The 9,318-nt window shown below is 33.5% G+C and overlaps 1 long non-coding RNA gene across 1 annotated transcript; it reads right to left on the reverse strand.

Annotated features, from left to right (window-relative positions):
• Positions 1 to 1,207: 1,207 nt before the first annotated feature.
• On the reverse strand, positions 1,208 to 2,336 carry LOC127160691 (uncharacterized). Its single transcript, XR_007826823.1, has 2 exons — positions 2,202 to 2,336; positions 1,208 to 1,331 (listed from the first exon to the last, which is right to left on the reverse strand). It is a non-coding gene; the product is annotated as an uncharacterized LOC127160691 (long non-coding RNA).
• Between the last annotated feature and the right edge of the window lie 6,982 nt (positions 2,337 to 9,318).

Here is a 9,318-nt window from a genome sequence, read left to right on the forward strand (position 1 = left end):
AGATACGATACAAGGTAGGCGGCAAAGGTTCACAAAAACGATAAACAGTCCAGTCGATAACGAGAAGGCAGTCCGTGAAGAAAACGCTCAGGATTGCTAGCATGGCCAAACAAAACTTCGCGAGGAAGCCGCCGGAGCGGCGTCCTAAAATGGCCGACTGAGCGGAGGTGACCCGGGCGACCCGGAACCGGAAGGCGGGGTCCCAGGTACGGGGTGATGGGAAGTGAAGTGTGTTAAAAGTCCGGGGACGGTTCCCGCTGGCGGCGGTCAGAGGGAGCCACAGAGCCCGCTTTTGTGACACAAAGGAAATCTGAGGCCTTTTTTAGTTAATTCAGTTTATTTTTATTTATTTAGCTAAATATTGACAGTTGGCCTATTTTTATTTATTGAGAAATAAGGATAACTTATGTTCAATGTTTGGACATTGCTGAAGGCAAAAAAAGGCTAACGCACGTTCTGAAGCAGTATCAGGCCAAATGCTTTTCTGTTTGACCGCTTGAGAAATCAACGTTTATTATTATTTTGTTTCATTGCAAAATTATTAGCCTATTTCTAACTGTTCTGACTGTATTTCTATGTTCTGAAAAGCTCCTTGTTCGTGTCCATGTTCATCATTCCTTTAAATTAAACACAAATACAACGAAACATATTTCTTTATTTTCCGTTTCTTTTTTATTTATATTCAAAAGTTATATTTATTAGTATATAATATAATTTATTTTGTACATTAATTTGAAGATTGATGTGAAATTATTGCAATATAAAAGTATAATTAAAAACTTTAATGTCAGTTGGGATTAATCGCAATTAATTTCAGAAAAAAATGTGTGATTAATTAGTTTTTTTTTTTTTTTAATCCGTTGACACCACTAATATACATACATACATACACACACATACATACATTCTGGACTATATTCAAAAAGCAATTGCAAATTATTATTTTTTTATTTGTGGACAAATGTGTTGACATACTTCAAACACAAATGCAACTTTCCATTTACTCTTCCATGTATTTTGTATTTTGCCAAATTTGAGATGGAAAAGCAAAGTCCAACGTCTTACAAGTGATTTCCCTGTCATTTTTGAATAGCAATAGAAAAATCACACATTTGCTATTTCACATATCTCAACTGTCATGAAATTATATATGGTCACAGATAGCATAAATGTAAAGACAACACAACAACTCTAAAATTATACTTACCTAGTGAGGGTGGGATTGGAGCTGGGGTTGATTCTGATCCTCCCATTGTGATGTCCTTCTCTGTTTTTTTCTTTTCCTTATACTTTTTAATGTTTAAAATTAAGTTTAAAAATAACACTCCAAACTGTAAATTAAAAACAAGGATGTAATAACAAGTTAGGCAGAATTGCTATTTATTGTTCTTCTCTTGTGTTTTTAGGATGTGCGAGCACACTGTGACAACATCTCTCCTTTCAGGGCGTATTTATAGTTTCAGGTCTAACTTTCACTTTTACTTTGTTAAGGCTTGCATGACTTGCATGAGCTTTTCACCTTCTTTGTACCTTGCCATTACACAATACACAGATAGACAGATTAGACATTTTAGAAATATTACTATATATATATATATATATATATATATATATATATAATTTAAATGAGGAAAATGATTCCAGTAAAACTGTCTAATGGTGGGGAGGGAGGGAGGATTGAATAACTGCAATGATTTCAAGTAAATGGAAAGTGAAAGGAGAATCACAATTTATGCCCTCTGTTACATAGGTCTTATGCAAACCAATCTCTCATCACCACTATGAAAATGAACCAAGCAAAATTGATTAATTTTAAGTAAGGGAAAGTAAAGGCTACTTTTATTGGTGCAACGGTAAGGGCGGTGTGTTAATCATACTTATTAGAAAATTACTGAGATACTCAGAACAAGCCGGAATCAAGATCTTTCGGCCAACCAACCAATCACTGGCAATCGTTACAACTATACATAAATACTATACATAACTACACATAAATACTAAATGAAACACTATTGAGAATTTTGTTTTACACCCCATCCCAGTTGCTACTAGACCTCTGCTACTAATAAGGCTGATGATACACTGTGTCATGGTTCACAGGTCTGTGTGTTCATTCCTGTTTGTTTTGTCTTTCTCTTTGTCAGGGCTGCTACATAATTGGAGTTTGCTCTTCTCTTTTGTCAGATTGTTGGTGTGCTTACCTGCTGTTGTTTTGTTCCGCTCAGCTGGTTCTCCAGTTTCCCGTGTTGTTGTTTTGGAGTTTCTCTGCTTCTCTCTCTGAAATATCCCGGATGTTTTTGTCAGTAGACACTGCACAGTCTGTTGCAGTCTCCTCGCTGCCAAGGCATTTTTTTTTTGTGGCATTTGCAACTGGATTCAGCCTTTATTTCCTGACATCACAAGATCAGAATCAAAAAGAGCTTTACTGCATTTACATTTACATTTACATTTATTCATTTAGCAGACGCTTTTATCCAAAGCAACTTACAAGCTGGGAATATGTCAAGCGATTTGTCCTAAAGAGGCAAAACGACTTAGGAAGTGCTCATAGTACCATAAAACATTGTTCAGATGGCAATCAGCAAATATTAAAAACATTAGATCTTTATCACAGTACAACAAATAACTAACAATAATGACAAAACAACAACAAAAATGTTTAAATGAAGTCAGCAAACAGCAAAACAATAATCCTGTAACAGTAACTGGATCATTTATTCATGCTGCAATGCTGGGAACTTACAAAGCCTTAAAATTTCAACAATATGAAATTCTTTGCTCAGACAACTGCGTTTGACTAGTTAGGACAACGTGCGTAATTTTGTATACATTTTTTAGTATTTGAGACTCAAAATGTTTCGTAAAATGGAAAATATGTATTTGCATTTTTTACAGTGTGGAAGCATCTGTTTTGGTTTCTTCTTCACTTGTGTTTTGGAAATTTTGTACAGCAGATGTGTAATTGCATCTCTCATGTGTAACAATGAAAACACGGATTCTCAGAGCACAAGTATAGCTCAAATATATTATATATAGTATATAAAGCACATTTCTGAGAAGTACATAAGAAGTAGACTGAAAGTATACTTTCCTATTTTTAGTTTAAAAGAAGTATCCCAGCAAGCAATTTTGCATTTAAAAGACGTCTAGGCTAAAACAAGGCAACATTTCAGCTGTCAGTGAAAATTTAATAGATGTCTAACCATAGCCCAATAATAGACTAGACATCAAATAGACAGCTAATGAACGCCTACAAATATACATCTAAAACACAACAAAATGACCATCCATCCAAACAAACTACATATACAGCTTTTATTAAGAAAAATAACAACAACTTAAGACGATACAAAATTATAAAAATGCAAAAGAATTAATGACAAAATAAAATATTATAAATACATTTCACTCAAATATAAATATTATGATAAAAATATGGAATTTAAAAATATATATTTTAAATACCTTAAGATATTTAAACAAAAAAAAAAAAAAAAAAAAAAAAAAAAAAAAAAAAAAAGATTTATTTTGTTGGTTTACTTATTTTAACAAATAAAACAACCAACAGTGAACTCAAAGGAAATGACTCATTATTGTTGTTGTTTTTCTTGTATAAAATACTTCCCAACTGTATTCCTCAAGTACAACTCTGTTGCTTCCGGGAACTTGGTCATCACTGCATCTGCCAAATAAGAAAAAAAAAAAAAAAAAAAAAAAAAAGCATAAGAAAAGCTTTTTTTGACACAGTTTTTTACTTTAATTTCACTAATTGTGACAGAGAGTCACTCTCTTTTACTTGGATGCACACCAAAAACAAAAATGAGGTATATATTGTGCATCACCATTCAGTGTGTAAAAAAAGAGAGAAGCTCTCTGGTAAGTGTTGTGTTGTATATACACACCTCGGTGACACTTTATAATAACGTTCAGTTGTAAGTCATTTATAAGCAATTAGTTAATGATGAAATAATAATTTACAAAACATTTATAAAAGATTACTAGTGATATGTTAACAATTTGTGTATGTTTTGATAATTCATTTACAAGTAATTTACAAGTAATTAGTTAATAATTAACTAATCATTTACAAAACATGACTTTGCATTCATAAACAATTAAGTGATGTTAGTATTTTTATCTATGCTTTGTAGATTAAGTTATACATTATTTACAAGTGATTAGATAATGATGAACTAATAATTTACAAAACATCACTATACCTTCACAAATGATTAAGTAATATGCTAACGTTTTTCAAATCTGTTGTAAGTTATCTTTAAGAAAATAGAATATCATGAAATAATCAAACAGATCCTTAGTCAATGGTTAATAAGTTACTAGTTAATATATTATTGATCAATTATAAACAATTGAAATGTCAATCATTGAAATGTTTACCCTCCACTGAACATCACATCATGAATAAATCATTTACAAATCTTTCTGCATCCCCTAATCTAGTGTAAACAATTCATCATTTGTAAATGTTTTACTCATCATTTGAAGATCTTTCCCCTCAGTGTGTATAACCACACAACCTGTAACCGGCAGGTTTGTAAAACATTTACAACTGATGAGTAGTTTACACTTTAGATTAGGGGATGCAGAAAGATTTGTAAATGATTTATTCATGTGTTTACACAACAGGTTTTGAATGTTTGTTGTGTGTACTGCAATGCAAGGGCTGACTGGTGAGGGTAAAGATGGTAAACACATGGAGTATTTTAGTGCTGTGCACCTGATGTGATCTTCAGTGGAGGGTAAAACTGGTTCACATTATCACTAGATCCCACACACTCCACACAGAACACAAGACTGTGCTGATGAGAGAAAGGGTTTACACAGTTATTCACTTGACAGCAAATAATTTAGTATTATTTAAAAAAGAAAATAGTTTTAGAATAATTACATTTTTGTGCTTTTCAACATATCACTTATCAATAATTAATAAACACATAGTCATGTTTTGTAAATGATTAGTTCATCATTAACTAATTACTTGTAAATTAACTTGTAATTGACTTGTAAATGAATTAACAAAACATACACGAATTGTGAATTTGTGTATGTGAATGTTTTGTGAATGTTTTGTAAATGATTATTTCATCATTAACTAATCACTTATAAATGACTTACAACTGAACGTTATTATGAAGTGTTACCCATACCTCTAATGAGTGAGAACAGTGCAGTCTTTTCAAATGCCTCCTTCTGCAGCAGATCACCCCCTTAATGTTGAATTTGGACATGAGGGAATTTTTAAAACCCTAAAATATAATACAGACTGAGGTGGTTAACAATTGCAGACGAAATTTGACATTTTTAAATGACTAGTAAAGGAATTATTTTTTACATTTCTGATTTGCGCTGTAACTTAAGTATTGACAGCACAATGTTTGATTAATGTGTCACATTCTGAAGACTTTACCTTTCCAGCATCCTTCTGGCACCGTCTTTGAGGTTTCTTCCTTCAATTCTGCACAACTTTGACACGTGAATAACACAAGCCAATGTCAGGCAGCATCATATGGTCAGTGGCACAACTAATTTCATAACAACACAGTGATAGCTGCTGTAACTAAAATGTAACCCAGTACACACAGTACCCTTAAATTTACATGGAATAATAAATTCATCCCTTGTTTTAATTACATTATGTTTTCTGGTTGTACCGGTTAGGTTTTAGTGCTGCATTGCACATCTTAGCTATCTGCACTATTTTAATACTGCTGCAAATTTTTATAATTGAACATTTTATATTGCAATTTGAAATAATTTGTATTTTTGAGCTGTAGTATCAGTTTGGAAGTTGCAAACTAAATCTTATTGAACTTGTACAATAACAAAGATACTCTATTCAATGAGCTCATGCTTTCTCTGTATGTAACAAACTATTGTTCAGTCATAAATTCAATATAATTGTTAAAATAAATGATTGATTTTGTCAAAGATAAGAGCTCTAGTGAGGAAATGTTGTTTTGGAGGTTTTTATTTTTTTCTTGTACACCATTGCTGCCCGGATCTCCTCTATTTCCAGCAGCTTTTCCAGATGTTGAAACTCATCCTCAGTTTGTCCAATTCTTCTGAATGTGTGTTCACTGTATAAATGAATATAGATTATTCTTTGTCAAAGCTGTTTGTTCTGCTGTTTGCCTCTTCTTGCGCTGTTTTAAAGTTTGTAAACACATACAAATGATAAACTTTCACTCTATCATCTATTAAATTGTGCAATTAATCCTCTGATCACATGCATGCTGAACCGTGGGGCCTAGTCCATAGGGATCACTATCATCTACAATCTGCTCTCTTCACTAAAATGTCACGGTTCCTACACATGATAACAAATAATGTATAGATAAACAATGAACACATATACTTACAAGACCAAGCATGAATGTCTTTTATTGTTTGTTGTTTGCTCGTTGCTTTCCCACAGTTAAACTTGGTGTTCTCTTGTGTAAAAACAAAATTCAAAACGGCGGAATTATCGCGGGATCTTGCAACAGTGATCTCTGCCAGAGCCGTATAGAGAGAGAGTTCAACTCCATTCACTCCAATGGACCAGTTTTTTACAGCAATGGTGGATCGCGGAGGCACTCAATAGTTCCCGGAAGTTAACGCTAATACTATCAGCGCCATAGAGATGCAGCAGAAGAGACCGTTGTGACCGACTTTTATAAGGTAAGACATTTATAGAACAAAACTATATATTATCAGAGCAGCTAATTAAATTACCTTATGCATTAAAACAGATTATTATTAGATTATTCCTCACTGAATTAGTAGATTTAGGGGATATTATTCATTCTCTTAATGCAGTTTCAGTCATCTTTGTGTAATTGAGGCTCTTAAACGTGATTTTTGCTGGTGGAAAGTTAAATATTAGAATTGAATTTATTGCAAAGGATGCTGATGGACCTAAGTGAGAATGAAAAAGAGGCAGGCAAATTTCATTTGAGAATCACACTAGACTAAATGACCAGAAATATATTAAATACCACTACTGTATACAGCTGAAGTCAAAAGCTTACATACACCTTGCAGATACTGCAAAATGTTAAAATAATTTATTTTACCAAAATAAATACGTTTAAACATTGTTTATTTAGTACTGACCTGAATAAGATATTTCACATAAAAGATGTTTACATACGGTCCATAAGAGAAAATAATAGTTACATTTATAAAAATGACCCAGTTCATAAGTTCAAATACACTTGATTCTTAATACTGTGTAAATATTGGTAAATTAATTAACATTTTGCAGATTCTGGAAGCTGTATGTAAACTTTTGACTTTAAAAGTATGTATGTATGTAAACTTTAATAAACGTAATCACAGTAAACCTGTACTTTGTTACTGTGTTTTATATTTACTGTACTTCTGTACTTCTTAGCTACTGTAGAAACACTGTGTGGAGGAGCAGCGATGACACAGGACTAATATGTGATAATAATCAACATGATCAAATCATGTGATCATTGCTTTAATGTGTTCATTGCTTCTGCTGAATACATGATGTTAACTAACTGCATGATTTGTATAGCATAGTTTTAGAACATTTCTGCCATATGAACATTACTTTGACAGTTACACCTGTTAACAAAGCTCTTATTTGTAATGTAGAAACATTAACTTTCTGTAAAGCTGCTTTGAAACACTGTGTGTAATAAAAAGTGCTGTACAAATAAATGTGAATAAAATAAAACTTGATGCATCTTTTTTCACCTCTCCGTGTCAGCAGGAAAACCATACATTCATTCTGCTTTCTGTGAGTGACTCTGGAGCATTCCCATGTAGCACAGCAAACTACAACGACAACGTGCTTTTCCATTTATTATAAATGAATAAATCAGTGGCTGTAAATAAGTGTACTTAATATATGATTAAATGTGTAAAAAATATGTTTTAAGTTGAATATACTATGAAAATATGTAGATATTAATAATTATGGGGTGAACAAAAATCAAAAACATTAAACAAGATGAATTTCCCTTAATTTAATTTTACAATTCACTTATTTGGTATTAAGACAACATACCAACAAGACAATACCATTTCAAAACAGCAAATGGTCTTTAACCAAAGTTACTTTAGCCTAAAGTATGTTAACAAGGCAAGTAGCGGAAGTTGACCACATTAATCCTCAAATATTAGCGTATTTTATATTTTAAATACAGCACTGATATAACTACATACACATACTACATATACATGTTGATGTATTTTATAAATGATGTAAATACATTCTTTTATTGTCTACTAATTAACCAAAATCGCAGTTCTGCCTCTCCAGCTCCATGTATTCCAATTGCCGCTATGAACTTCCTGGAACTATTTGAAGTCTACGCGAATCACGTGACGATCGAGCGTTTTCAACTTCCGTTGTCGCAACTCAATAGGTGTGTTCGACTTAACGCAGCGCTGCGCAGCTCGATCAAATTCTGACTTGAAGCAGTGCATGCCGGTTAGAAATTTTGTCCGACTTGAGGCGGCGCCGCGGTGTTTGCATGCTCTATCACGGAAGAAGTGAATTAAATGCAATATTTATCAGACTTTTTAAGTGTTTTCATGAGCAACAGAAACACGTTTCATATACTGCTTAACAGTGGCGGCTACTGGTCTGTCAAATAGGGGAAGCTCATTTTCGGCTATTACGCTAGGTAACTCTGTAAAAGTGAAACAAGGAATGTGGTGTATAATTGTGTGAAATGTATGATGAAAATCAAACAATTTCGCCAAGCAAATATAAAGAAATAGGTTGCAGCAGTTTTTGTTTCGACTGAACTTGAGAAATCCGCGATGGGACTGAGCGCGAATAGCTTCAGCGATTCCTTATAGTACAAAATCGCTGTCAGTCAAAAGGAGATGCAATCTTTCGACAGACCCTCCAATCATCACGCAGAAGCTCGGAGTCCAGGCCAGCCCACTCCTCATTTGCTCCTCATTCACCCCCAGAGACGCTGAGCGTCCGTGGGCGGGACATAATCGCAGCGTTTATCCAATGACCGTCTAGTTTCAAAGCACTGAAAAAAAAACGTTCAAAGCAGCCGCATTGAAGTCAATGGACGCTGGGCTTCAACGGGGAAATGCACTGTGACGCTACGGGAATGTATGAGAAGAAAATCAAGTCAGCCGACCTGCTATATCTAACTGATTCTGAACGAACTCGTCTTTGAGATGAACGTTTTCTAACGCATTTTTAGTCAATAAAATGTTAATACAATAGTACATAATTTGACCATTAATTTTGTGACATTATAGGGGAAGCTCAGCTTCCCTTGCAGTCTTAAAGAAATCGCCACTGCTGCTTAATAC

This window comes from Labeo rohita, unplaced genomic scaffold, assembly GCF_022985175.1.
Source record: "Labeo rohita strain BAU-BD-2019 unplaced genomic scaffold, IGBB_LRoh.1.0 scaffold_430, whole genome shotgun sequence".
Classification (NCBI taxonomy): domain Eukaryota; kingdom Metazoa; phylum Chordata; class Actinopteri; order Cypriniformes; family Cyprinidae; genus Labeo; species Labeo rohita.